Consider the following 27,325-nt stretch of genomic DNA (forward strand, 5'->3'; position numbering starts at 1 on the left):
TCAGGATTTTTCCTTTTTTTTGAGTGAGGCTTGGATGGCTATGTATTTCCCCCTCAGGACCGCCTTTGCAGTATCCCATAGGTTTTGGACCAATGCGTTTTCATTCTCATTGATTTCCATGAATTGTTTAAGTTCTTCTTTGATTTCTTGGTTGACCCAAACATTCTTGAGCAGAGTGGTCTTTAGCTTCCAAGTGTTTGAATTTCTGCCAAATTTTTTCTTGTGATTGAGTTCCAGTTTTAAAGCATTGTGGTCTGAGAATATGCAGGGAATAATCTCAATCTTTTGGTATCAGTTGAGACCTGATCTGTGACCCAGTATGTGGTCTATTCTGGAGAAAGTTCCATGTTCGCTCGAGAAGAATGAGTATTCTGTTGTTTTAGGGTGGAATGTTCTATAAATATCTATGAGGTCCATCTGGTCCAATGTATCATTCAAAGCTCTTGTTTCCTTGTTGATTTTCTGCTTAGATAATCTGTCCATTGCTGAGAGTGGAGTATTGAGGTCTCCTACAATTAACGTATTGTTATCAATATGACTCTCTATTTTGGTTAACAGTTGGCTTATGTAGATGGCTGCTCCCATGTTGGGGGCCTAGATATTTACAACTGTTAGATCTTTTTGTTGGATAGACCCTTTAAGAATGATATAGTTTCCTTCTGTGTCTCTTATTACAGACTTTAGCTTAAAATCTAATTTGTCTGATATAAGAATTGCTACCCAGCTTTCTTTTGAGGTCCGCTGGCATGGAAGATGGATCTCCATCCCTTCACTTTCAGTCTGGATGTATCTTTAGGTTCAAAATGAGTCTCTTGTAGGCAGCATATGGATGGGTCCTGTCTTTTTACCCAATCTGCAACCCTGTGCCATTTATGGGAGCATTTAGGCCATTCACGTCGAGAGTGATTATTGAAAGATATGAATTAATTGTCATCATGTTGCCTATGAAGACATTGTTTTTATAGATTGTCCCTGTAAATTTCTGTTGTATATCATTCTTGAGGTCTTTCCTCTTTTTTTTTTTTAAGATTTTATTTATTTATTTGAGAGAGAGAGAGAATGAGAGACAGAGAGCATGAGAGGGAGGAGGGTCAGAGAGAGAAGCAGACTCCCTGCTGAGCAGGGAGCCTGATGCGGGACTCGATCCTGGGACTCCAGGATCATGACCTGAGCCGAAGGCAGTCGCTTAACCAACTGAGCCACCCAGGTGCCCCGAGGTCTTTCTTCTTTTATAGAACCCCCCTTAACATTTCTTTCAGGGCCGGCTTAGTGGTCACATATTCTTTCAGTTTCTGCCGGTCGTGGAAGCTCTGCATCTCTCCATCCATTCTAAATGAAAACCTTGCCAGATAAAGTATTCTTGGCTGCATGTTCTTCTCACTTAGTACCCTGAATATGTCTTGCCAGGCCTTTCTGGCTTGCCAGGTCTCTGTGGACAGGTCTGACATTATTCTGATGTTCCTCCCTCTGTACATAAGGAATCTCTTCCCCCTAACTGCCCTTAAGATGGTTTCCTTGGTTCGAAGATTTGCAAGTTTTACTATTACATGCCGGGGTGTTGGCCTATTTTCCTTGATCTTGGGAGGGGTCCTCTCTGCCTGTAGGACTCTAATGTTTGTTTCATTCCCAGATTAGGGAAGTTCTCAGCTACAATTTGCTCAAATACATCTTCTAGTGCTCTCTCTCTCTCCACTCCCTCCGGGATTCCAATTATTCTGACATTGGAATGCTTCATGGTGTCACTTATTTCTATGATTCTATTTTCATGGATTCTGAGTTGTTTTTCCCTGGCCTCTTTTCCCTTTTTATCTATTATATTGTCTTCCAGGTCGCTTATTCGTTCTTCTGCCTCAGTTACCCTAGCTGTTAGATTATCTAGATTGGATTGGATCTCATTGATAGCATTTTTAAGTTCTGCCAATTCACCTTTCATTTCTGCCCTTAGAGACTCTATGTTGCCATTAATTTATTTCTTCATTCTAGCCATTGTTTTCATAATTGCTAGCCTGAATTCCATCTCTGACATCTTGGTTATATCTGCATCCATTTGTAAATCTGCAGTGTAAGTCATAATCTCTGAGTCTTTTCTATTTGGGGGGGCTCCTCCTTCTAGTCATTCTGTTGATGGGTGTTTGAGGGAATGTATAGAGTCCAAATTATTGACCAGAACCCAAGCAAGATGCACCTGTTTTCTTCGGACCTTAGGGTTGTTGGCTTGTTTTCCCAGCCCGTCTTCTGTGGGAGGGGCCTGCCACACTGTTACTCAGGCAACCCTGTTTGGGTGGAGTTGCCCTGCCCCCCTATGGCGGGGGATGGGCTCAGCAGGAAGCAGTTTTTGGGGCTTTTGTTCTCTGGCAGCTTTCCCTGGTGGCTTTCCGTGTCTCTTCCATGAGTCAGAGCAGAAGAGACCATTTCCAACCCTCTGCCTCAGAGCAGAGAGACTGCAATCTGTTCTTCAGTGAGCTCTCCAGGCCACACCGTCTCCATTTCTGTCCATGCTGCTATAAACTGCAGCGTCCTGGGTTGTGCGCCCCTCTGCAGCGCCCCCAGTCCTGCCTCCAGGTTGGACCATGTCTCTGCCCTTTGTGCTTCTAAAACCACCAGCTGCTCCCAGCTCTAACGCATGACCCCACTGCTCCGGGTTTCTGCCCTAGGGGCTGCCTAAAGTCCTTTCCCTGCCACTACCGGTCTGCGAGTCTGTGCCCGTCCCCAGCGTGCGAGGCTGTCACCCACCAGTGGTGTAGGATCCCCACATCCAGGCACCCCCCCACTGCCATTTATCCTCTGATATCTGCCCGTGGAATCATGGCTCCCTGCTTCTTACCTCAAAACCAACTGCCTGTGATATTCTGTTTGTAGAGATCCAGATCTTCTTACATCTCAGGCTGGTTTTGTGGGTGCTCAGAGTGGTCTGGTAGATATCCAGCTCAATTCCGGGGACCAGTTGAAATAGGGTCCCCTACTCCTCCGCCATCTTTCTTCTCCCCACTGGAAAGTTTGGATTTAAATGACATGTTCAACCAGATAGACCTACCAGACTCGTGCAGAACATTCCATCCAACAGGAACAGAATACACATTCTTCTCAAGCGAACATGGAAAATTATCCTGGCTGGATCATATGTTAGGCCACAAAACAAGTCTTATAGATTTAAAAAGATTAAAATCATATCAACCATTTTTTCCAACCACAATGGTAAGAAATTAGAAATCAATTATAGGAAACTGGAAAATTCACAAATATGCAAAGATTAAACAATACTACTAAACAACTATTGGGTAAAAAATATATATATATTAAAAGAGAGATCAAAAAAATGCCCTGAGACAGATAAAAATGAAAATAAAACTTACCAAAACTTATGGTAATGGAGCAAAAGAAGTTATAAGAAGGAAGTTTATAGTAATAACTGCCTACATCAAAAAATAAGAAAGATCTCAAACAACCTGGATTTGCACCTCAAGGAACTAGAAAAAAAAAAGAACAAATAAAGTACAAAGTTAGTAGAAAGAAGCAAATAACAAAGATCAGAGTGGAAATAAAAGAGACAAAAATAACAATAAAAAAGATCACTGAAACTAAGAGATGGTTTTTTGAAAAGATAGACAAAATAGACAAGTTTTTAGCTAGACTCACCAGGAAAAAAAAGGGAGAGTACTCAAAATCAGAAATGAAAGAGGAGACATTACAACTGGCCACAGAAATACAAAGGATCAGAGGAGACTACTATGAATCATTATATGCTGAAAATTAAATTGGACAATGTAGGAAAAAATGAATAAATTCCTAGAAATATATAACCTACCCAGACAGAACAAGAAAAAAATAGAAAATCTAAACAGATCAATTACTAATAAGGAGATTGACTCAGTAATCAAAAACCTCACAACAAACAAAAGTTCAGGATTAGATGGCTTCAGTGTTAAATTCTACCAGATATTCAGAGAAGAATGAATAAAAAACCTTTTAAACTCTTCCAAAAAATAGATTATGGAACACTTTCAAACTCATTTTATAAGACCAGTGTTTCTCTGATGCCAAAACCAGGCAAGGATGCAATAACAAAAGGAAATTATAGGGGCGCCTGGGTGGCTCAGTCATTAAGCATCTGCCTTCCGTTCAGGTCATGATCCTAGGGTCCTGGGATCAAGCCCCACATTGGGCTCCCTGCTCCATGGGAAGCCTGCTTCAACCTCTCCCACTCCCCCTGCTTGTGTTCCCTCTCTCCTTGTGTCTCTCTCTGTCAAATAAATAAATAAAATCTAAAAAAAAAAAAAGAATGCTTAAAAAAAAAAAAAGGAAATTATATGCCAATATCCCTGAGTACATAAATGCAAAAATCTTGAATAAAATATTAGGAAACTGAATTCAACAATACATTACAAGGATCCTAAACCATAATCAAGTCAGATTTATTCCAGGGATACAAGGATGGTTCAACATCCACAAATTAATTAATCTGATGTACCACATTCATAAAATAAAGGATAAAAATTGTATGATCATCTCAATAGATGCCAAAAAAGCATTTGACAAAATTCAACATCCATCTATGATTAAAAAAAAAAATCCCAACGCAACAAACTGGATATAGAGGGAAGTTACCCCAATATAACAAAGGCCATAGAAGACAGCCTCATCACTGACATCATACTCAATGGTGAAAACCTGAAAGCTTTTTCTCTAAGACTAGGATGTCCACTCTCATCACTTTTATTTAACATAGCATTGGAAGTCCTACCCAGAGTAATCAAATAAGGAAAGAAAAAAGGTATCCAAATAGGAAAGGAAGACATAAAATTATCAGTTCACAGACAATATAATGTTATATGTAGAAAACCTAAATATTACACACACACACACACACACACACACCTGTTAGAACTAATGAGTAAATTCAGTAAAGTTGTAGGATAAAAAATCAACTCACAAAAATTAGTTGCATTTCTATTCACTAAAAACAGGCAATCTGAAAAGTAAATTAAGAAAACAATCCCATTTACAATAGCATCAAAAAGAATAAAATACTTAAGAATAAACTCAAGAAAGGAGGGGATCATTCCCGGGGACAGAGCAAGATGGCGGAGGAGTAGGAGACCTGGATTTCGTCTCCTCTCAGGAATTCAGCTGGATAGGGATCAAACCATTCTGAACACCTACAAACTCAACAGGAGATTGAAGAAAAGAAGGGCAACAACTCTCTCATCAGAAAAGTGACCACTTTCTGGAAGGTAGGACATGCGGAGAAGTGAATCCGAGGCGATATTCGGGAGGATAGATGGCGGGGGAGGGGCCTCCGTCGGCCGCTTCTGGCAAGTGATAGAACCACGGAGCACAAAATCGGAACTTTTAGAAGTCGGCTCCACTGAGGGACATCACTCCAGTGGCTAAGCAGGGGGTGGAAACCTCATGGGACAGTGTGGTCTCAGGACCCTCGGGGTCACAGAAAGACTGGGGGTGCCTGAGTGTGACAGAGCTCCCAGGTATCGGAGTGGGGAAGCCGGCTGCAGAGACGGAGCCCAGGCGCAGGCTCTCAGCTTGGGGTTGTCATAAACCGTGATCCGCAGCACAGTCGGGCCCCTGCTCCTCCAGCAGGGACCCAACAAGCGGCAGATCCAGGGAGATTCCCCTTCCTCCCCTGGGAGGAGTGGCGCGGGAGCGCACTGCAGGAATCTGCTGGGTTTGGAGACTCCACACCCGGTCGGGTGCCAGAGATAGAAACGCTGGGTCACAGGCTGGGTGAGCATGGAGTGCTGCCGGAGACTGGGGAGACGGGAGTGACTGACTGCTTTTCTCTGGGGCCTCACTGAGGAGTGGGGCCTGAGTTCTCGGCTCCTCCGGGGCGGAGATTGGGAGGCCCCCATTTTCACTCTCAGCCTCCAAAGCTGTACGGAAAGCTTGCAGGGAACAAAAGCTCCCGAGAGCAAACCCGAGCAGATTACTTAGCCCGGACCAGGCAAGGGCAGGGCAATTCCACCTCCGGCAAAGACATTTGGGAACCACGGCAACAGGCCCCTCCCCCAGAAGATCAGCGAGAACAGCCAGCCAAGACCAAATTTACCGATCAACAAGAACAGCAGAACTCCAGCACTAGAGGAATACTGCATATAGAATCCATGGCTTTTTTATCATGATTCTTTAGTCTTTCAAAGTTAATTTTTTTTAACTTTTTTTAAATTTTTCTTTTTCCCTTTTTCAACCAACATCTTATCAATCCCTTTTTTAAAAAACATTTTTATTTTTCATTTTTAGAGTCATATTCTATCTCTTCATAGTAGTTACCCGTATTTTTGGCATATATATATAAGTTGTTCTCTCTTTAAAATTTTGAGATAGTTTCTTCTAACAGATCAAACTATACCCTAAATCTCTAGTGTATGGCTTTTTTCTACTCCCCTGCCTGATCATATTTTCTCCTTTTAAAAAAAAAAAAAAAACCTTTCTTTTTTCAAACAACTTATCAATTCCTTTTATAAAATTTTTTATAATTTTCATCTTTACAGTCATATTCCATCCCTTCATCATATCAACCCTTATTTTTGTACATATATAAGTTTTTCTTTCTTTAAAATTTGGGAGGCACTTTCTTCTAACACACCAGTTTACACCCAAAATCTACTGTGTGGCACTGATCTATGCACCAGCATGATCATATTTGATCATATTCTGTTTTTTTTGTTTTGTTTTGTTCTGTTTTTTCTTGTTTTTATCTTTATCTTTATCTTTTTCTTTTTTCTCTCTTTCCTTTTCTTTTCCCCCTGCTTCAGGTCTTTTCTGATTTGTTTGGAGTACATTTTCTGGGGACATTGTTACCCTGTTAGCATTTTGATCTCTCATTAATCTATTCTCTGGACAGAATGACAAAATGGAAAAAATCACCTCAACAAAAAGAACAAGAGGTAGTACCGACTGCCAGGGACCTATTCAATAAAGACATTAATACAATGTGGGATCTAGAGTTCAGAATCATCACTTTAAAGATACTAGCTGGGCTTGAAAAAAGCATGGAAGTTACTACAGAAAACCTTTCTAGAGAAATAAAAGAACTAAAATCTAACCAAGTCAAAATCAAAAAGGCTATTAATGAGGTGCAATCAAATATAGGGGCACTAACTGCTAGGATAAATGAGGCAGGAGAGAGAATCAGTGATATAGAAGACCAAATGATGGAAAATAAAGAAGCTGAGAAAAAGAGAGATAAACAACTACTGGATCACGAGGGCAGAATTCGAGAGATAAGCGATACCATAAGATGAAACAACATTAGAATAATTGGGATCCCAGAAGAAGAAGAAAGAGAGAGAGGGGCAGAAGGTATATTGGAGCAAATTATAGCAGAGAACTTCCCTAATTTGGGGAAGGAAACAGGCATCAAAATCCAGGAAGCACAGACAACCCCTCTCAAAATCAATAAAAATAGGTCAACACCCCAACATCTAATAGTAAAACTTAGGAGTCTCAGAGACAAAGAAAAAATCCTGAAAGCAGCTCGGGAGAAGAGATCTGTAACCTACAATGGTAGAAACATTAGATTGGCAACAGACCTATCCACAGAGACCTGGCAGGCCAGAAGAGACTGGCAGGATATATTCAGAGCACTAAATGAGAAAAATATGCAGCCAAGAATACTCTATCTAGCTAGGCTGTCATTGAAAATTGAAGGAGAGATAAAAAGCTTCCAGGACAAACAAAAACTAAAGGAATTTGCAAACACAAAACCAGCCCTACAAGAAATCTTGAAAGGGGTCCTCTAAGCAAAGAGAGAGCCTAAAAGCAACATAGACCAGAAAGGAACACTGACAATATACAATAACAGTCACCTTACAGGCAATACAATGGCAATAAATTCCTATCTTTCGATAGTTACCCTGATGTAAATGGGCTAAATGCCCCAATCAAAAGACACAGGCTATCAGACTGGATTAAAAAACAAGACCCATCGATATGCTGTCTGCAAGAGACTCATTTTAGACCCAAAGACACCCCCAGATTGAAAGTGAGGGGGTGGAAAACCATTTACCATGCTAATGGACACCAAAAGAAAGCTGGGGTGGCAATCCTTATATCAGACAAATTAGATTTTAAACCAAAGACTGTAATAAGAGATGAGGAAGGACACTATATCCTACTTAAAGGGTCTATCCAACAAGAAGATCTAACAGTTGTAAATATCTATGCCCCTAACATGGGAGCAGCCAATTATATAAGGCAATTAATAACAAAAGCAAAGAAACACATCAACAACAATACAATAATAATGGGGGACTTTAACACCCCCCTCACAGAAATGGACAGATCGTCTAAGCAAAAGATCAACAAGGAAATAAACACTTTAAATGACACACTGGACCAAATGGACTTCACAGATATATTCAGAACATTCCATCCCAAAGCAACGGAATACACATTCTTCTCTAGTGCCCATGGAACATTCTCCAGAATCGATCACATCCTAGGTCATAAATCAGGTCTCCACCGGTACCAAAAGATTGGGATCACTCCCTGCCTATTTTCAGACCACAATGCTTTGAAACTAGAACTCAATCACAAGAGGAAAGACGGAAAGAACTCAAATACATGGAGGCTAAAGAGCATCCTACTGAAGAATGAATGGGTCAACCAGGAAATTAAAGAATTTAAAAAATTCATAGAAACCAATGAAAATGAAAACACAACTATTCAAAATCTTTGGGATGCAGCAAAGTCAGTCCTAAGAGGAAAGTATATAGCAATACAAGGCTTTCTCAAGAATCAAGAAAGGTCTCAAGTACACAACCTTATCCTACACCTAAAGGGGCTGGAGAGAGAACAGCAAATAAAGCCTAAACCCAGCAGGAGAAGAGAAATAATAAAGATCAGAGCAGAAATCAATGAAATAGAAACCAAAAGAACAGTAGAACAGATCAACGAAACTAGGAGCTGGTTCTTTGAAAGAATTAACAAGATTGATAAACCCCTGGCCAGACTTATCAAAAAGAAAAGAGAAATGACCCAAATCAACAAAATCATGAATGAAAGAGGAGAGATCACAACCAACACCAAAGAAATACAAACAATTATAAGAACATATTATGAGCAACTCTATGCCAGCAAATTAGATAACCTGGAAGGATTGGATGCATTCCTAGAGATTATCAACTACCAAAACTGAACCAGAAGAAATAGAAAACCTGAACAGACCTATAACCACTAAGGAAATTGAAGCAGTCATCAAAAATCTCCCAAAAAACAAAAGCCCAGGGCCAGATGGCTTCCCAGGGGAATTCTACCAAACATTTCAAGAAGAATTAATACCTATTCTTCTGAAACTGTCCCCAAAAATAGAAATGGAAGGAAAAGTTCCAAATTCGTTTTATGAGGCTACCATTCCCTTGATCTCAAAACCAGAGAAAGACCCCAACAAAAAGGAGAATTACAGACCAATATCCTTGATGAACATGGATGCAAAAATTCTCACCAAAATACTAGCCAATAGGATCCAACAGTACATTAAAAGGATTACTCACCACGACCAAGTGGGATTTATCACTGGGCTGCAAGTTGGTTCAACATCCGCAAATCAATCAACGTGATAGAATACATTAACAAAAGAAAGAACAAGAATCATATGATCCTCTCAATAGATGCAGAAAAAGCATTTGACAAAGTACAGCATCCTTTCTTGATCAAAGCTCTTCAGAGTATAGGCATAGAGGGTACATACCTCAATATCATAAAAGCCATCTATGAAAAACCTACAGCAAATATCATTCTCAATGGGGAAAAACTGAGAGCTTTCCCCCTAAGGTCAGGAATGCGGCAGGGATGTCCACTATCAGCACTGCTATCCAACATAGTATTGGAAGTCCTAGCCACAGCAATCAGACAACAAAAAGAAATCAAAGGTATCCAAATTGGCAAAGAAGAAGTCAAACTCTCACTCTTTGCAGATGATATGATACTTTATGTGGAAAACCCCAAAGACTCCACCCCAAAACTGCTAGAACTCATACAGGAATTCAGTAAAGTGGCAGGATATAAAATCAATGCACAGAAGTCAGTGGCATTCCTATGCACCAACAACAAGACAGAAGAAAGAGAAATTAAGGAGTCGATCCCATTGACAATTGCACCCAAAACCATAAGGTACCTAGGAATAAATCTAACCAAAGAGACAAAGGATCTATACTCAGAAAACTATAAAATACTCATGAAAGAAATTGAGGAAGACACAAAGAAATGGAAAAACGTTCCATGCTCATGGATTGGAAGAACAAATATTGTGAAGATGTCAATGCTACCTAGAGCAATCTACACATTCAATGCAATCCCCATCAAAATACCATCCACTTTTTTCAAAGAAATGGAACAAATAATCCTAAAATTTGTATGGAACCAGAAAAGACCCCGAATAGCCAGAGGAACGTTGAAAAACAAAAGCAAAGCTGGCGTCATCACAATTCCGGACTTCCAGCTCTATTACAAAGCTGTCATCATCAAGACAGTATGGTACTGGCACAAAAACAGACACATAGATCAATGGAACAGAATACAGAGCCCAGAAATGGACCCTCAACTCTATGGTCAACTAATCTTCAACAAAGCAGGAAAGAATGTCCAATGGAACAAAGACAGTCTCTTCAACAAATGGTGTTGGGAAAATTGGACAGCCACATGCAGAAGAATAAAACTGGACCATTTCCTTACACCACACACAAAAATAGACTCCAAATGGTTGAAAGACCTCAATGTGAGACAGGAGTCCATCAAAATCCTAAAGGAGAACACAGGCAGCAACCTCTTCAACCTCAGCCACAGCAACTTCTTCATAGAAACATTGCCAAAGGCAAGGAAAGCAAGGGCAAAAATGAACTATTGGGACTTCATCAAGATAAAAACCTTTTGCACAGCAAAGGAACAGTCAACAAAACCAAAAGACAACCAACAGAATTGGAGAAGATATTTGCAAATGACATATCAGATGAAGGGCTAGTATCCAAAATCTATAAAGAATTTATCAGACTCAACACCCAAAGAACAAAAAATCCAATCAAGAAATGGATTGTCTCCAAAGAAGACATCCAAATGGCCAACAGACACATGAAAAAGTGCTCAACATCACTCGGCATCAGGGAAATCTAAATCAAAACCTCAATGAGATACTACCTCACACCAGTCAGAATGGCTAAAATTAACAAGTCAGGAAATGACAGATGTTGGTGGGGATGCAGAGAAAGGGGAACCCTCCTACACTGTTGGTGGGAATGCAAGCTGGTGCAACCACTCTGGAAAACAGTATGGAGGTTCCTCAAAAAGTTGAAAATAGAGCTACCCTACGATCCAGCAATTGCACTACTGGGTATTTACCACAAAGATACAAATGTAGGGATCCGAAGGGGTACGTGCACCCCGATGTTTATAGCAGCAATGTCCACAATAGCCAAACTGTGGAAAGAGCCAAGGTGACCGTCGACAGATGAATGGATAAAGAAGAGGTGGTATATATATACAATGGAATATTATGCAGCCATCAAAAGGAATGAGATCTTGCCATTTGCAATGACAAGGATGGAACTGGAGGGTGTTATGCTGAGCGAAATAAGCCAAACAGAGAAAGACATGTATCATATGACCTCACTGATACGAGGAATTCTTAATCTCAGGAAACAAACTGAGGGTTGCTGGAGTGGGGGGTGGGGTGGGTGGGATGGGGTGACTGGGTGATGGACACTGGGGAGGGTATGTGCTATGGTGAGCGCTGTGAATTGTGCAAGACTGTTGAATCTCAGATCTGTACCTCTGAAACAAATAATGCAATATATGTTAAGAAAAAAAAAGAGGAAGAAGAAGATAGCAGGAGGGGAAGAATGAAGAGGGGGAAATCGGAGGGGGAGACAAACCATGAGAGACTATGGACTCTGAAAAACAAACTGAGGGTTCTAGAGGGGCGGGGGTTGGGAGGATGGGTTAGCCTGGTGATGGGTATTAAGGAGGGCATGTTCTTCATGGAGCACTGGTTGTTATGCACAAACAATGAATCATGGAACACTACATCAAAAACTAATGATGTAATGTATGGTGATTAACATAACAGTAAAAAAATTAAAAAACTAAAAAAAAAAAAAAACTCAACCAATGAGGTAAAAGATTTGTACACTGCAAACTACACAACATTGCTGAAAAATTAATGAATATACAAATAAATAGAAATTCAGCCCATGTTCATCGGTTGGAAGACTTAATATTGTTTAAAGGTCTGTACTACCCAAATAAGTCTATAAATTTATTCAATCCCTATCAAAATCCCAATAAATTTTTTGCAAAAATAAAAATCCATCCTAAAACTCATGACATCTCAAGGGAAGGGACCCCAAATATCAAAAACAATCTTGAAAAAAGAATAAAATTTGAGTCCTCACTCTTCCTGATTTCAAAACATTACAGTTACAGTCATCAAAACAGTGTGGTAGTGGCATAATATCAGACCACTGAAATAGAAGAACCCAAAAATAAACCTTCATATATGGTCAATGACTTTCAGCAGGGCATCCAAGACTACACAATGGTACAAGGACAGTCTCTTCAATAAACGTTGCTATGAAATCTGGATATCTGCATGCAAAAGAACAATGAGGGACCCTTACTTATACCATAGACAAAAATTAGTTAAGTCCAAATGTAAAGCTGAAACTGTAAAACTCTTAGAAGAAAACATAAGAAGAAAGCTTTATGACATTGAATTTGGCAGTGATTTCTTGGATACAACATCAAAAGCACTGGGAACAGAAGAAAAAAATAGATAAATTGGACTTCATTAAAATTAAAACATCAAAGGACTATATCAACAGAGTGAAATGGCAGCCTATGGAATAAGAGAAAATATTTGTAATCCATAGATCTGATGGGGGTTAGCATCCAGTATTATAAAGAACTCCTACAGCTCAACAACAACAAAATATCCAATTAAAAAATGGGAAGGGGCGCCTGGGTGGCTCAGCCATTAAGTGGCCGCCTTCAGCTCAGGTCACGATCCCAGGGTTCTGGGATCGAGCCCCACACTGGGCGCTCTGCTCCAGGAAGCCTGCTTCTCGCTCTCCCACTCTCCCTGCTTGTGTTCCCACTCTCCCTGCTTGTGTTCCCTCTCTTGCTGTGTCTATGTCAAATAAATAAATAAAATCTTAAAAAGAAATAAAATAAAATAATAAAAAATAAAAAATGGGAAAAGGAGACTTCCAGTGTCCAGTTCAACAACTACACAGCTGAACAGACTGAAAAATCAACAACTCTTCTTGGATCAGTAAGAGAGTTGAGGTCAAAAGGCAGATCACTGTCCCCAAAACTGGAGAGACAGGTGGGCAGATATAAGGAAACATGGCCAACTGCACCAGACACCCACATGTGAGAACCAATGTGAGAACTAGTGTGAGGGCAGGGGAAGTGTGGGGAGGAAACACTGAACTGTAATTGACAAATTTCTGGAGACTCAGCTTGGACAACTCTAGAGTTTAAAACAGCAAGGGAATCCCATCATAGAGGAGCTCCCTCACTTTTGTGAGTTTGACCTCCAGGAGAACCTCCAGGCTCTCATAGTATATATCAGAAGAAAATTCTTCCATGCTTCCAGCAAAGGGTGGAGGAATGGAACCATTCGAAATATGCCAGAATATTCTATTACTCTTAATAAGACCTGCACTCAGGAAAAATAGTAAACCAGAGCCTAACTTGCTGGAAGATTGGCAGAGCCAGGCCAGATAGTGTATCTCACTGAAAGACTCTGATGAGCACTGGGTGTTATAAGCAACTAATGAATCATTGAATACGACATCAAAAACTAATGATGTACTGTATGGTGACTAACATAACATAATAAAAAAAAAAGTAGACAGCATGTAAGAAAAGAGGGGCATGTAAGCACAGAGATGTAAATCCTAACAAAGAATCAAAAAGAAAGGTTAGAGATTAAAAACACTGTAACAGAAATGAAGAATGCCTTTGATGGTTTCAGGGTAGACTAGACAGAGGTAGGCATCTCTGAGTTTGAAGATACATCAGTAGAAACCCCCAAAATTAAAAAGCAAAGAGAACAAATACTGAAAAGAACAGAATATCTAAGGACTGTGGGACAACTAAAAAGGCGTGACATGCACATAATGGGAATACCAGAAGGAAAAGAAAAAGGACGAGGAGAAATATTTGAAACAATAGTTCCCCAAATTAATGTCAGACACCAAACCATAGGTCCAAATAGCTCAAAGAACACCAATCAGGATAAATGTGAAAAATAAAAACTAAACTTAGGCATATCATTTTCAAATTATAGAAAGTCAAAGATAGCAAAAAGAATTCTGAAAGAAGCCAAACAAGGAGAGAGAAAAAAAAAAAACTTACCTATATAGGAACAAAGATAAGAATTGCATGCAATTTCTCCTCAGAAACCATGCAGTCACTAAGAGAATGGAGTGAAATATCTAAATTGTTGAGAGGAAGAAAAAAACCCCACCAATCTAGAATTCTATACCCTGAGAAATTGCCCTTCAAAAACAAAGGAGAAATACACTTTTTCAGACAAACAAAAATTGAGGAAAGCTTTTGACAGTTTGCATGCTTTGCAAAAACATTAAAAGTTCTTCAGAGAGAAGGGAAATGATCCAAGTCAGAAACTCAAATCTACATAAAATAAGAAAGAATTTGTGAAGGTGAAATAAAAACTTTTGTTTTTCTTATCCTTGATTGATCTAAGATAAATTTTTCAAAATAATAGTAACAATTATATATTTGATTATATTTACTTATGTGTGCTTATACATAAGTCAAATGAATAAAGGCAATAATACAAGGATAGGAAGGAGAATTAGGATTAATTTGTTATTATCGGTATCTTCATTACCCGTGAAGTGATACAGTGTTATTTGAAAGTGGACTCGGATTGGTTGTAAATGTATATTGCAAACTCTATTATGGGTCTGTTCAGGTTTTCTATTTCTTCCTGTTTCAGTTTTGGTAGTTTATATGTTTCTAGGAATTTATCCATTTCTTCCTGATTGCCTAATTTGTTGGCATATAATTGCTCATATCATTCTCTTATAATTGTATAGAAATGCAACAGATTTCTTTACATTGATTTTGTGTCCTGTGACTTTGCTAAATTTGTGTTTCAGTTCTAGCAATATTTTGGTCACGTCTTTTGGGTTTTCTATATAGAGTATCATGTCATCTGCAAATAGTGAAAGTTTTACGTCTTCTTGGTCAATTTATTTCTTTTTGTTGTCTGACTGCTGTGTCTAGGACTTCTAGTACTATGTTAAATAACAGTGGTAAGAGTGGACATACCTGTCTGTTCCTGACCATAGAGAAAAGCTCTGTTTTTCCCCATTGAGTATATTAGCTGTATGGTTTTTGTGTATGGCCTTTATTATGTTGAGGTATGTTCCCCCTCAACTACTTTGTTGAGGGTTTTTATCATGAATGGATGTTTTACTTTGTCAAATGCTTTTTCTGCATCTATTGAAATGATCATATGGTTCTTATCCTTTCTTTTATTAATGTGGTATATCATGTTGATTGTTTGCAAATATTGAACCACCCTCTCAACCCAGGGTGCAAATAAATCCCACTTGATCATGGTAAATGATTCTTTTAATGTATTGTTGGATTCAGTTTGCTAGTATTTTATTGAGAATTTTTGCATCCCTGTTCATCAGGTATATTGGCCTATAGTTCTCTTTTCTAGTGGGATCTTTGTCTGGTTTTGGTATCAGGGTAATACTGGCCTCATAGAATGAATTTGGAAGCTTTTCTTCCTTTTCTACTTTTTTGAATAGTTTGAGAAGAATAGGTATTAACTCTTCTTTAAATAGAATTCACTGTGAAGCCATCTGGCCCTGGGCTTTTCTTTGTTTGGAGAATTTTTTTATTAGTGATTCAGTTATTTTGCCAGTCATCAGTCTGTTCAAGTTTTATATTTCTTCCTGTTTTAGTTTTGGTAGTTTATATGTTTCTAGGATTTTCTCCATTTCTTCCAGGTTATCCAACTTGTTGGCATATCATTTTTCATAATATTCTCTTCTAATTGTATTTCTATGGTGTTGGTTTTTATTTCTCTTCTCTCACTTGTAATTTTATTTATTTGGATCCTTTCTTTTTGATAAATCTGCTTAGGAGCTTATCAATTTTATTAATTTTTTTCAAAGAACTAGCTCCTGGTTTCATTAATGTGCTCTGCTGTTTTTTTAGTTTCTATGTCATTTATTTCTCCTCTAATCTTTATTATTTACTTCCCTCTGCTGGTTTTAGGTTTGGTTTGTTGTTCTTTTTCTAGCTTCTTTAGGTATAAGGTTAAATTATTTATTTGGAATTTTTCTTGCTTCTTGAGGTAGGTAACACTATATACTTCCCTCTTAGGACCACTTTTGCTGCATCCCAAAGGTTTTGGACATTTGTGTTTTCATTTTCATTTGTTTTAATGTATTTTTTAATTTCTTCTTTGATTTTCTGGTTGACCCATTCACTGTTTAGTAGCATCTTGTTTAACCTCCATGTATTTGTGGTCTTTCCAAATTTTTTCATGTGGTTGACTTCAAGTTTAATAGCATTGTGGTCAGAAAAGATGCATTGGTATGATTTCAATCTTTTTGTATTTGTTGAGGTCTGATTTGTGATCCAGTATGTGATCTATTCTGGAGAATGTCCCATGTGCCCTTGAAAAGAATGTGTGTTCTGCTGATGAAACCCACTTTAAATAAAAAGACACATATAGATGAAAAATTAAATGGATGGACCAAAATATACTATGCCAATGCTAATCAAAAGAAAGCAGAAGTGGTTATATTAATTTCAGACAGAGCAGACTTCAGAGCAAGGGAAGTTATCAAGGATAAAGAGAGGCATTACATAATGATAAAAGGGTCAATTTTCCAAGAAGGCAAACAATCCTTAATGTGTATGCACCTAACAACAGAGCGTCAAACTACATGAGGCAAAAACTGATAGAACTGCAAGGAGAAACAGATTAATCCACTATCATAGTTGAAGACTTCAACACTCCTGAATCAGGAATGGACAGATCCAGCAGGCAGAGATTCAGTAAAGACAGAGTTGAATTCAACAACACCATCAATCACCTGATATAACTTACATCTATAAACTACTACATCCCACAACAGCAGAAAATACATTTTTCTTTTATGTTTTTTTGTTTTGTTTTTTACTTAAATTCAATTTAGTTAACATAAAGTGTATTGATAGTTTCAGGGGTAGAATTCAGTGATTCATCAGTTGCATATAACACCCAGTGCTCATTACATCAAGTGCCCTCCTTCATGTGCATCAGCCAAATACCCCATCCCCTCCCTTCCAGCAACCCTCTATTTGTTTCCTATAGTTAAGGGTCTCTTATGGTTTGTCTCCCTCTCTGTTTTTATCTTATTTTATTTTTCCTTCCCTTCCTCTATGCTCATGTTTTGTTTCTTAAATCCTACATATGAGTAAAATCATATGGTATTTGTCTTTCTGTGACTGACCTATTTCACTTAGCACAATACCCTCTAGTTCCATCCACATCGTTGCAAATGGCAAGATTTCATTCTTTTTGATGGCTGAGTAATATTCCATAGACATCTGGGCTCTTTCCATATTTTGACTATTGTAAACATTGCTGTTATAAACATTGGGGTTCAGGTGCCCCTTCAAATCACTATATTTGTATCCTTTGGATAAATACCTAGTAGTGCAATTTGCAGGTCATAGGTTAGTTCTATTTTTTTTTTAATTTTTTTTTAAGATTTTATTTATTTATTTGAGAGAGAGAATGAGAGACAGAGAGCATGAGAGGGAAGAGGGTCAGAGGGAGAAGCAGACCCCCCGCTGAGCAGGGAGCCCAATGTGGGACTCGATCCTGGGACTCCAGGATCATGACCTGAGCCGAAGGCAGTCGCTCAACCAACTGAGCCACCCAGGTGCCCCGGTTAGTTCTATTTTTAACTTTTTGAGGAACCTCCATACTGTTTTCCAGAGTGGCTGCACCAATTCGCATTCCCACCAACAGTGTAAGAAGGTTCCCCTTTCTCCGCATCCTCACCAACATCTGTAGCTTCCTGAGTTGTTCATTTTAGCCATTCTGACTGGTGTGAGGCGGTATCTCATTGTGGTTTTGATTTGTACTTCCCTGATGCCTTGATTTTTTTTGCTGCTTCATCATTAGTGTACAGAAGTGCAACTGACTTCCGTGCATTGATTTTATATCTTGTGATTTTGCTGAATTCCTGTATCAGTTCTAGCAATTTTTTGGTGGAGTCTTTCAGGTTTTCTACAGAGTATCATGTCGTCTATAAAAAGTGAAAGTTTGATTTCTTCTTTGCCTATTTGGGTGCCTTTTATTTCTTTTTGTTGTCTGATTGCTGAGGCTAGGACTTTCAGTACTATGTTGAAAAACAGTGGTAAGAGTGGACATCCCTGTCATGTTCCTGACTTTAGGGGAAAAGCTGTTTTTCCCCATTGAGGATGATATTCTCTGTGGGTCTTTCATATATGACCTTTGTGATGTTGAGTTATGTTCCCTCTACCCCTACATTGTGGAGGGTTTTTATCAAGAAAGCAACCCAGTAATAAATCCCACTTGGTCGTGCTGAATAATACTTTTAATGTACTGTTGGATCCTATTAGCTAGTATCTTGGTGAGAATTTTTCCATCCGTGTTCATCAGGGATATTGGTCTGTAATTCAACTTTATAGTGGGATCTTTGGTTTTGAGATGTAGGTAATGCCAGCCTCATAGAATGAGTTTGGAAGTGTTCCTTCATTTCTCTTTTTTGGAACAGTTTCAGAAGAATGGGTATCAATTCTTCTTTAAATATTTGGTAGAATTCCCCTGGGAAGCCATCTGGCCCTGGACTCTTGTTTTTGGGGAGATTTTTGACTACTGATTCAATTTCTTTGTCGGTTATGGGTCTGTTCAGGTTTTCTATTTCTTCCTGTTTCAGTTTTGGTAGTTTATATGTGTCTAGGAATGCATCCATTTCTTCCAGATAGCCTAATTTATTGGCATATAATTGCTCATAATAGTCTCTTATAATTGTTTATGTTTCTTCAGTGTTGGCTGTGATCTCTCCTCTTTCATTCATGATTTTATTTATTTGGGTCCTTTCTCTTTTCTTTTTGATAAGTCTGCCTAGGGGGTTATCAATCTTTTTAATTCTTTCAAAGAACCAGCTCCCGGTTTCATTGAGCTGTTCTACTGGGTTTTTTTATTTCTGTATCATTGATTGCTGCTCTAATCTGTATTATTTGTCTTCTCCTGCTGGATTTAGGCTTTATTTGCTATTCTTTTTCTAGGTCCTAAGGTGTAAGATTAAATTGTTTATTTGGGATTTTTTTGCTTCTTGAGGAAGGCCTGTATTGCTATATCCTTCCCTCTTAGGACCACCTTTGCTGCATTCCAAAGGTTTTGAACGGCTGTTTTCATTTTCATTTGCTTCCATGTATTTTTTTAATTCTTTAATTTCTTGGTTGACCCATTCATTCTTTAGTAGGATGTTTTTTAACCTCCATGTATTTGTGGTCCTTCTAAATTTCTTCTTGTGGTTGTCTTCACGTTTCATAGCACTGTGGTCTGAAAATATGCATGGTATTATCTCAATCTTTTTGTATTTGTTGAGTACTGGTTTGTGACCCAATATGTGATCTATTCTGGAGAATGTTCAATGTGCACCCTAGAAGAATGTATTCTGCTGCTTTAGGATGAAATGCTCTGAATATATCAGCAAAGTCCATCTGGTCCAGTGTATCATTCAAAGCCTTTGTTTCCTTTTTGGTTTTCTGCTTAGATGATCTGTTCATTGCTGTGAGTGGGGTGCTAAAGTCCTCTACTATTACTGTATTATTATCAATGAGTTTCTTTAAGTTTGTTATTAATTGGTTTATATATTTGGCTGCTCCCAAGTTATAGGGCATATTTACAATTATTATATCTTCTTGTTGGATAGACCCCTTTATTATAATATAGTGTCCTTCTTTATCTCTTAGTACAGTCTTTGTTTAAATCTAGTTTGTTTGATATAAGGATGGCTACTCCAGGTTTTTTTGATGTCCATGAGTATGATAAATAGTTCTCGACCCCCTCACTTTCAATCTAGAGGTGTTTTGGGGTCTAAAAATGAGTTTCTCATAAGCAGCATATAAATGGGTCTTTTTTTTTAATCCATTCTAATACCCCATGTCTTCTGATTGGATCATTAATCCATTTACATTCAGAGTAATTATTGAAAGATATGAAGTTAGTGCCACTGTGTTACCTATAAAGTTGCTGTTCTTGTAGGTTGTCTCTGTTCCTTTGTGGTCTTTGTTACTTTTGGTCTCTCTTTCTGCTCAAAGGGTCCCATTATTATTTCTTGCAGGGCTGGCTTAGTGTTCAGAAATTCCTTTAGTTTTTGTTTGTCTTGGAAACTCTCTCTCTCCTATTCTGAATGACGGCCTTGCTGGATAAAGTATTCTTGGCTGCATATTTTTCCACTTAGCACATTGAATACATCATGCCCGTCCTTTCTGGCCTGCCAGGTCTCTGTGGACAGGTCTGCTGCCCTTATGTGTCTACCCTTATAGTTTAAGGACCTCTTATCTTGAGCTGCTTTCAGGATTTTCTCTTTATCTTTGTAATTTGCAAGCTTCACTATAATATGTTGAGTTGTTGACCTATTTTTGTTCATTTTGAGGTGAGTTCTCTGTGCCTCTTGGACTTGAATGCCTATTTCCTTCCCCAGATTAAGGAAGCTCTCAGCTATAATTTGTTCAAATAAACTTTCTGCCCCCTTTTCCCACTCTTCTTCTTCTGGGACTCCTATAATATGGATCTAAAATCAATAATCTAATTTCTGCATTAGGAATCTAGAAAAAGAACCAACTACATTCAAAGTAAGCATAAGAAAAGAAAAATAAGAGCCCAAAGCAATCCACAGATTCAATGCAATCCCTATCAAAATTCCAATGACATTTTTCACAAAATGGAAAAAACAATTCTAAAATTTTTACAAAATCACAAAAGATGCTGAATAGCCAAAGCAATCTTGAGAAAGAAGAACAAAGTTGGAGGCATCACACTTCCTGATTTCAAACTATAATACAAAGCTATTCTAGTCAAAATAGTATGGTACTGGCATAAAAGCAGACACATAGACCAATCGAACACAATGAGGAGTCCAGAAATAAGGCCATGCATATATGGTCATAATCTTTGACAAGGGTGTCAAGAATACACAATGGGGGTAGGATAATCTCTTCAATAAATGGTTCTGGGAAAACTGCATATCCACATGCAAAAGACTGAAATTGGACCTTTATATTACACCATACACAAAATGAATTAAAGATTTAAATGTAAGACCCAAAACAACTCCTAGAAGAAAACAAGAGAAAAATCCTTGATGTTGGTCTTGGCAATGATTTCTTAGATATAGCAACAAAAATGTAGCCAACACAAGCAAACTCAAACAAGTGGAACTACATCAAACTAAAAACCCATCGTAAGCTAAGGAAATAATAAAATGAAAAGGCAACCTCATGCCATTCACAAAAATTAACCTGAAATGGATCGTAGACTAAATGTAAAAGTTAGCTCTAAAAGAAAACAGAAGATTTTGGAGTGGGCCAAAAATGTTTTTGATAGGACACAAAAATCAAAAATCATAAAAGAAAAAATTTGATAAATTGGATCTCATCAAAATTAAAAACTCCTCACTATTATGTAAAAATTAGATGCGTCTTCAAGTCCCACTCCTTCAGCTCTGTTCGATTACTTGAGGTTAACCTGCCCAGAAAGCTTCTGTCTCAGCCCTGGTCATTTAAGGTGAAACTTGAGGCTGACACATGCACTGTAACACATGGCAATACATTCTAAGCAAGTGTATAATGCACTACAAGAACTGCATTTAATGGATTGCTTTGAAAAGAACAAAGAATCTTTTTGGAATCTGTGGAGTTCTCCAGGCTTATATTTATTGTCCTAACAGTTGGACTTGTCTCCTGGAGAGTCTTTGAGGTCTTGTCCCACATCTTACAGCTGGAAAGAAGGAGGCGAAAGGAGACAAGAGTCAGGAAAGATGGACAAGAGGACAGGAGAGAAGGGCAAATAGGTACCACGCATCACCTGACAGACCAGAAGGGGATCCAAAGAGGGAAGAGGGTAAAGACAAAAACTAGTGTTCCCAAGACTGAGACCCCAGGCACATGGCTGAGAGATGGGGCTCTCCCTGCCCCATGCCAGAAGAGAATAACTAGCTTGCCCTGGTCCAGGGAGTGAACACCATGAGGGACTCTTTTCTGCCAAGAGTCAGGACTCCTTGTGGACTGTGGGAATGGGAACTGTCTGCCTTCTTCTCACAGTACTGGGCAAGTAAGACTCTGAAAGTCAAATTCAGCAAATACTAGGGCATTAAAATGGACATAGTCCTGCCCTCAGAGACAGTCAAGTGGAAAGACATATATAAACCCACCAAGATAAAATTACAAACCAGCATAAGCGCTACAGAGAAAAAGAAGATGTTTCTAATTTAGATTCACATTATCAGATGTTGCCAATACAGGGCCCCAGGAGGGACACAAGCCTACCCCAATCACCTACCTGCGATTCAGCTCTGTGTCCTCTCTCTGGCAGCCCCCTCAGCTGAGATTCAGGGCCAAGGCATGTCCTAGCTGCCATCACTAACTGGGAGCTGGTGGGGGAGACAAATGGATCCCTCCCACACAGCATGGCAAAATACTTACAGCAAGGGGTGCCTGGGTGGCTCAGGTGGTTAAGCGTCTGCCTTCAGCTCAGGTCATGATCCCAGGGTCCTGGGATCGAGTCCCGCTCATCGGGCTCCCTGCTAGGCGGGGAGCCTGCTTCTCCCTCTGCTTCTCTCTCTCTCTCTCTGACTCTCATGAATAAATAAATAAAACATTAAAAAAAAATACTTACAGCAAAAGGGGCTTGGCTAGAGGAAGACTGGGGTCCAGGACATGTTATATAAATAAACAAATGGCCTTCCCACTTCTCATCACCAAAAGAACATGTGAAAATAAAATCTTAAAAATTCACTTAGCAATAATAATAATAATAATTAAACTCCTGTTCTAAAAATATCATTAAGAAAATGAAAGGGCAAGCCACAGAGTGGGAGAAAATATTTACAATATATATATATTTGAAAAAGGACTTGCGTCTGGATAGATTTTTTTAAAGGGAAAAAACTCTTATAACTCTAAATAAGACAATACCCAATTTAAAAATGAGCAAAAAAAAAAAAAAAACGTGAACAGACACTTCACAGAAGATTTATATAAATGGCCAATAAGTACATGGAAAGATACCCAATATCACTGGTCATTAGAAAAGTGCAAATCAAAATCAAAATGAGGAGGTATCACTACATACCCAAGAGAATAGCTAATATTAAGAAGACTGACAATATCAAGCATTGGGATGGATGTAGAGCACCTGGAACTCTCAAAAATTGCCAGTGGGAATATAAAATGCCAAAATCACTTTGAAAAATCATTTGGCCTTTTCTTTTAAGGTTACTTATAGCAATATGACTCAGAAGTCACACCCATAGGTATCTACCTAAGAGAAATGAAAGTATAGGTCCACACAAAATCTTACACAAGGAATGTTCATGACAGCTTTATTCATCTTAGCCAAAAACTGGAAACAACCCAAATGTCCACCAACAGATAAATGAATGAACAAATTGGGGTATATACATACATATAAATGGAAACGAGTCAGAAAAAATAAATTAACACACATGACCTGGATAAATCTCAAAAACATTATGCTAAGAGAGAAAAGCCAGACATAAAAGAATACTTACTGCATGATTCTACTTGCAAGAAGCTCTAGAAATGTCGAATCTAATCTGTAGTGGCAGAAAGATCAGTGGGCACAAGGAAACATTTGGAGTAATGGAAGTGGTCTATATTTGAACGTGGTAACAATGTACACCTGGGTGTAAACATTTGTCCACACTCACGGAACTGCACATCAAAAAAATGGGTGCACTTCATTGTATGCATATTATACTTCAAAGAAGTTTAAAAAAAAAAAAAAATCCCAGGTCTGGTGACTTAAAACATGACACTGCTAAAATAAGCAAGTCAGGAGAATTTTCTCAGTGAGAAAATAGAGCTGAAAATTGCCTATTGCCTCCTGCTAGCTCCACCCTCTGTGGGCACCTTCTCCCAATGAGACCCAGATTTATGTTCTTGAGCTGCCTACACAGAAAATGGCACTTCTGTACAATAGTCCTTAAAATATATAAAGGGAAATAGTATGTTGTAACAAGCCCTAGACTGAGGAATCAAAAGCCCCTCAGTGCTGCCCCTGACCAGCCAAGCAGCCTAGGTCAAGGAAGTAGCTTCAAATCGGTGACCCCTGGACTCCTTATCTGCAAACTTAGGGTAACCACCAAGAGCCCTGGTGGCTTTTGAGAGGGCAGCACACTGGGATGATGAGGCAGGAGCCACACCAAAGGGGATTTTGAAGGGAGTTTCTGAAGAATAAAACGCTTTTTGTTTCTGATGTTTCATCCAGCTTGACTGGAGTCCTTTTTTTTTTTAATTTTTTATTGTTATGTTAATCACCATACATTACATCATTAGTTTTAGATGTAGTGTTCCATGATTCATTGTTTGTGCATAACACCCAGTGCTCCATGCAGAATGTGCCTCCTCAATACCCACCACCAGGCTAACCCATCCTCCCACCCCCCTCCCCTCTAGAACCCTCAGTTTGTTTCTCAGAGTCCATAGTCTCTCATGGTTCATCTCCCCCTCCGATTTCCCCCCTTCATCCTTCCCCTCCTGCTATCTTCTTTTTTTTTTAACATATAATGTATTATTTGTTTCAGAGGTACAGGTCTGTGATTCATCAGTCTTACACAACTCACAGTGCTCACCATAGCACATACCCTCCCCAATGTCTATCACCAGCCACCCCATCCCTCCCATCCCACCCCCCACTCCAGCAACCCTCAGTTTGTTTCCTGAGATTAAGAATTCCTCATATCAGTGAGGTCATATGATACATTTGACTGGAGGCCTTAACGACAGGATATGGTTTGACTTAATCAAGAAAACAGGCATGTGAGCCCACTGACAGTTGTTAAGGGCTGAGCAGTTGTAAAAGATTGGCACTTTGTCCCCCTCCTGTATCTTCTCGCTTCTCCCATTTCCTCACCTGATCTTGACAAGATAGCTCTCTCCTGGACATCTGTGCTGCACTCAGAACAGGCAGGCCCCAAGGGCTGCCTTATTAAGTAGTGAGTCCATTCCTTTCCTCCAGCCCTGTTCCCTCTTTCCAGGATAATGTCAACAACTGTGTGATGTAATCCATGTTGGAGTCAGCAGTCTGCAGCACCTACAATCACATTGTATCAAATTATTTTAAAATTCAATGTCATTCCCAGAAGCAGGACTGTAGCACTTTGTGGGGGAGGGCACTTGCCAGGGGCCCACCTCCAAGCACCCTCATTCCAGAGTCCCTAGCCCAGCACCTCCCCGTACACCTTCGTTATTTTGCCAGAATATTTTTTTAAAGGTTTTATTTATTTATTTGAGAGAGTGAGAGCACTAGAGAGAGAGAGAGCAAGCATTAGTGGGGGGCAGAGGGAGAGGGAGAAGCAGGCTTCCTGCAGAGCAGGGAGCCCGATGTGGGGCTCGATTCCAGGACCCTAAGATCATGACCTGAGCCGAAGGCAGATGTTTAACAGACTGAGCCACCCAGGCACTCTTGCCAGAATATTTTGCTGTATTTACTTATTCCCCAACTAATTTTCTTTAAACCAACTTCAATTCAGTTTATTATTCTGTAACTTAGCCCATTCTAAATAATATCTGTGAAATCATGGGTGTGATGTGTTAATAATACATTTTTCTAATTTTAAAAATTACATATTTATAATTCATATATACATTTTTATATATTTATATATAATATAAATATTATATATATATATATAATTACATATCTATAGTCCACCCCACCAGGGTTCCACATATCTCACTTTGGGTAACACCTCCTAAAGGCACCACCATGATCCAAGCCTACACCTCAACATGGCAATAACACTCATCAATCCAGACCCCATTTTTTGGTTTTGGGTTTGTTTGGTTTTTGTTTTTCTTTTTTTTTAGGGCAAGAGAGTAAGAACAAGGGAGGGGAGGGGTAGAGGGAGAGGAAAAGAGAGAACTTTAAGCAGGCTCAGACCCAGCGCAGAGATTGACATGGGTCTGGATCTCACAACCCTGAGATCATGACTTGAACAGAAATCAAGAGCCAGACACTGAACCGACTGAGCCACCCAGGTGCCCCACAGACCCCATTTTTTAAATAAAGCTACAGCTGTATGCGCTCAGTTTGGATTGAGGTTACTGCTTGTAGGGGGCTATATTAGTTTCCTAGGGCTTCCATAACCAAGTACCACAGACTGGCAGGCTTAAACAACAGAAACTTATTTCTTCATAGTTCTGAGGCTGGAAGTCTGAGATCGAGGCGTCAGCAGGGTTAGCTTCTTCTGAGGCCTCTCTCCTAAACTTGTAGATTCTGCCTTGTTACTGTGTCCTTGTAAGGTCTTCCCTTTGTGTCTATCTGTGTCCTAATCTCCTCTTGTTATAAGAATACCAGTCATACTGGATTAGGGCCCACCCATATGACCTCGATTAACTTTTATTATCTCTTTATTAGTTTTTTTTAAGTTTTTATTTTAATTCCAATTAGTTAACACACTGTAATATCAGTTTCATCTTTACAATATAGTGATTCAATAATTCCATACATCACCCAGTGCTCATCATAACAAGTGCCCTCCTTCATCCCCATCACCTATTTCACCCATCCCCCCACCCCACCCCCTCTGGTAACCATCAGTTTGTTCTCTAGAGTTAAGAGTCTGTTTCTTGTTTTGCCTCTCTGTCTCTCATTTTTCCCCTTTGCTCATTTGTTTCTTAAATTCCAATATGAGTGAAATCGTATGGTATTTGTCTTTCTCTGACTTATTTCACTTAGCATTACACTCTCTAGCACCATCCATGTCATTGCAAATGACAAGATTTCATTCTTCTTTATGGCTGAATAATATTCCATTGTGTATATATACCACATCCTCTTTTTTTTTAAAGATTTATTTATTTATTTATTTCAGAGAGAGAGAATGAGAAAGAGCACATGAGAGGGGGGAGGGGCAGAGGGAGAAGCAGACTCCCTGCCGAGCAGGGAGCCCGATGTGGGACTCAATCCCAGGACTCCAGGATCATGACCTGAGCCAAAGGCAGTTGCTTAACCAACTGAGCCACCCAGGCGCCCACCACATCCTCTTTTTCC

The 27,325-nt window shown here is 39.1% G+C and overlaps 1 long non-coding RNA gene across 2 annotated transcripts in view; it reads right to left on the bottom strand.

Annotated features, from left to right (window-relative positions):
- Positions 1–27,325, bottom strand: part of LOC123855484 (uncharacterized) — a 94,384-nt gene that overhangs the window by 49,386 nt on the left and 17,673 nt on the right. For both annotated transcript variants that reach the window (XR_010408142.1, XR_010408141.1), the window contains 2 exons: positions 25,184–25,363; positions 23,820–23,864 (listed from right to left, as the gene is read on the bottom strand). This is a non-coding gene — a long non-coding RNA (uncharacterized LOC123855484). The remainder of the gene's footprint in view (positions 1–23,819; positions 23,865–25,183; positions 25,364–27,325) is intronic.

Source organism: Mirounga angustirostris, unplaced genomic scaffold (assembly GCF_029215605.1).
Source record: "Mirounga angustirostris isolate CCGP_5_RB_7025 unplaced genomic scaffold, mMirAng1.0.hap1 SCAF_16, whole genome shotgun sequence".
Lineage (NCBI taxonomy): Eukaryota > Metazoa > Chordata > Mammalia > Carnivora > Phocidae > Mirounga > Mirounga angustirostris.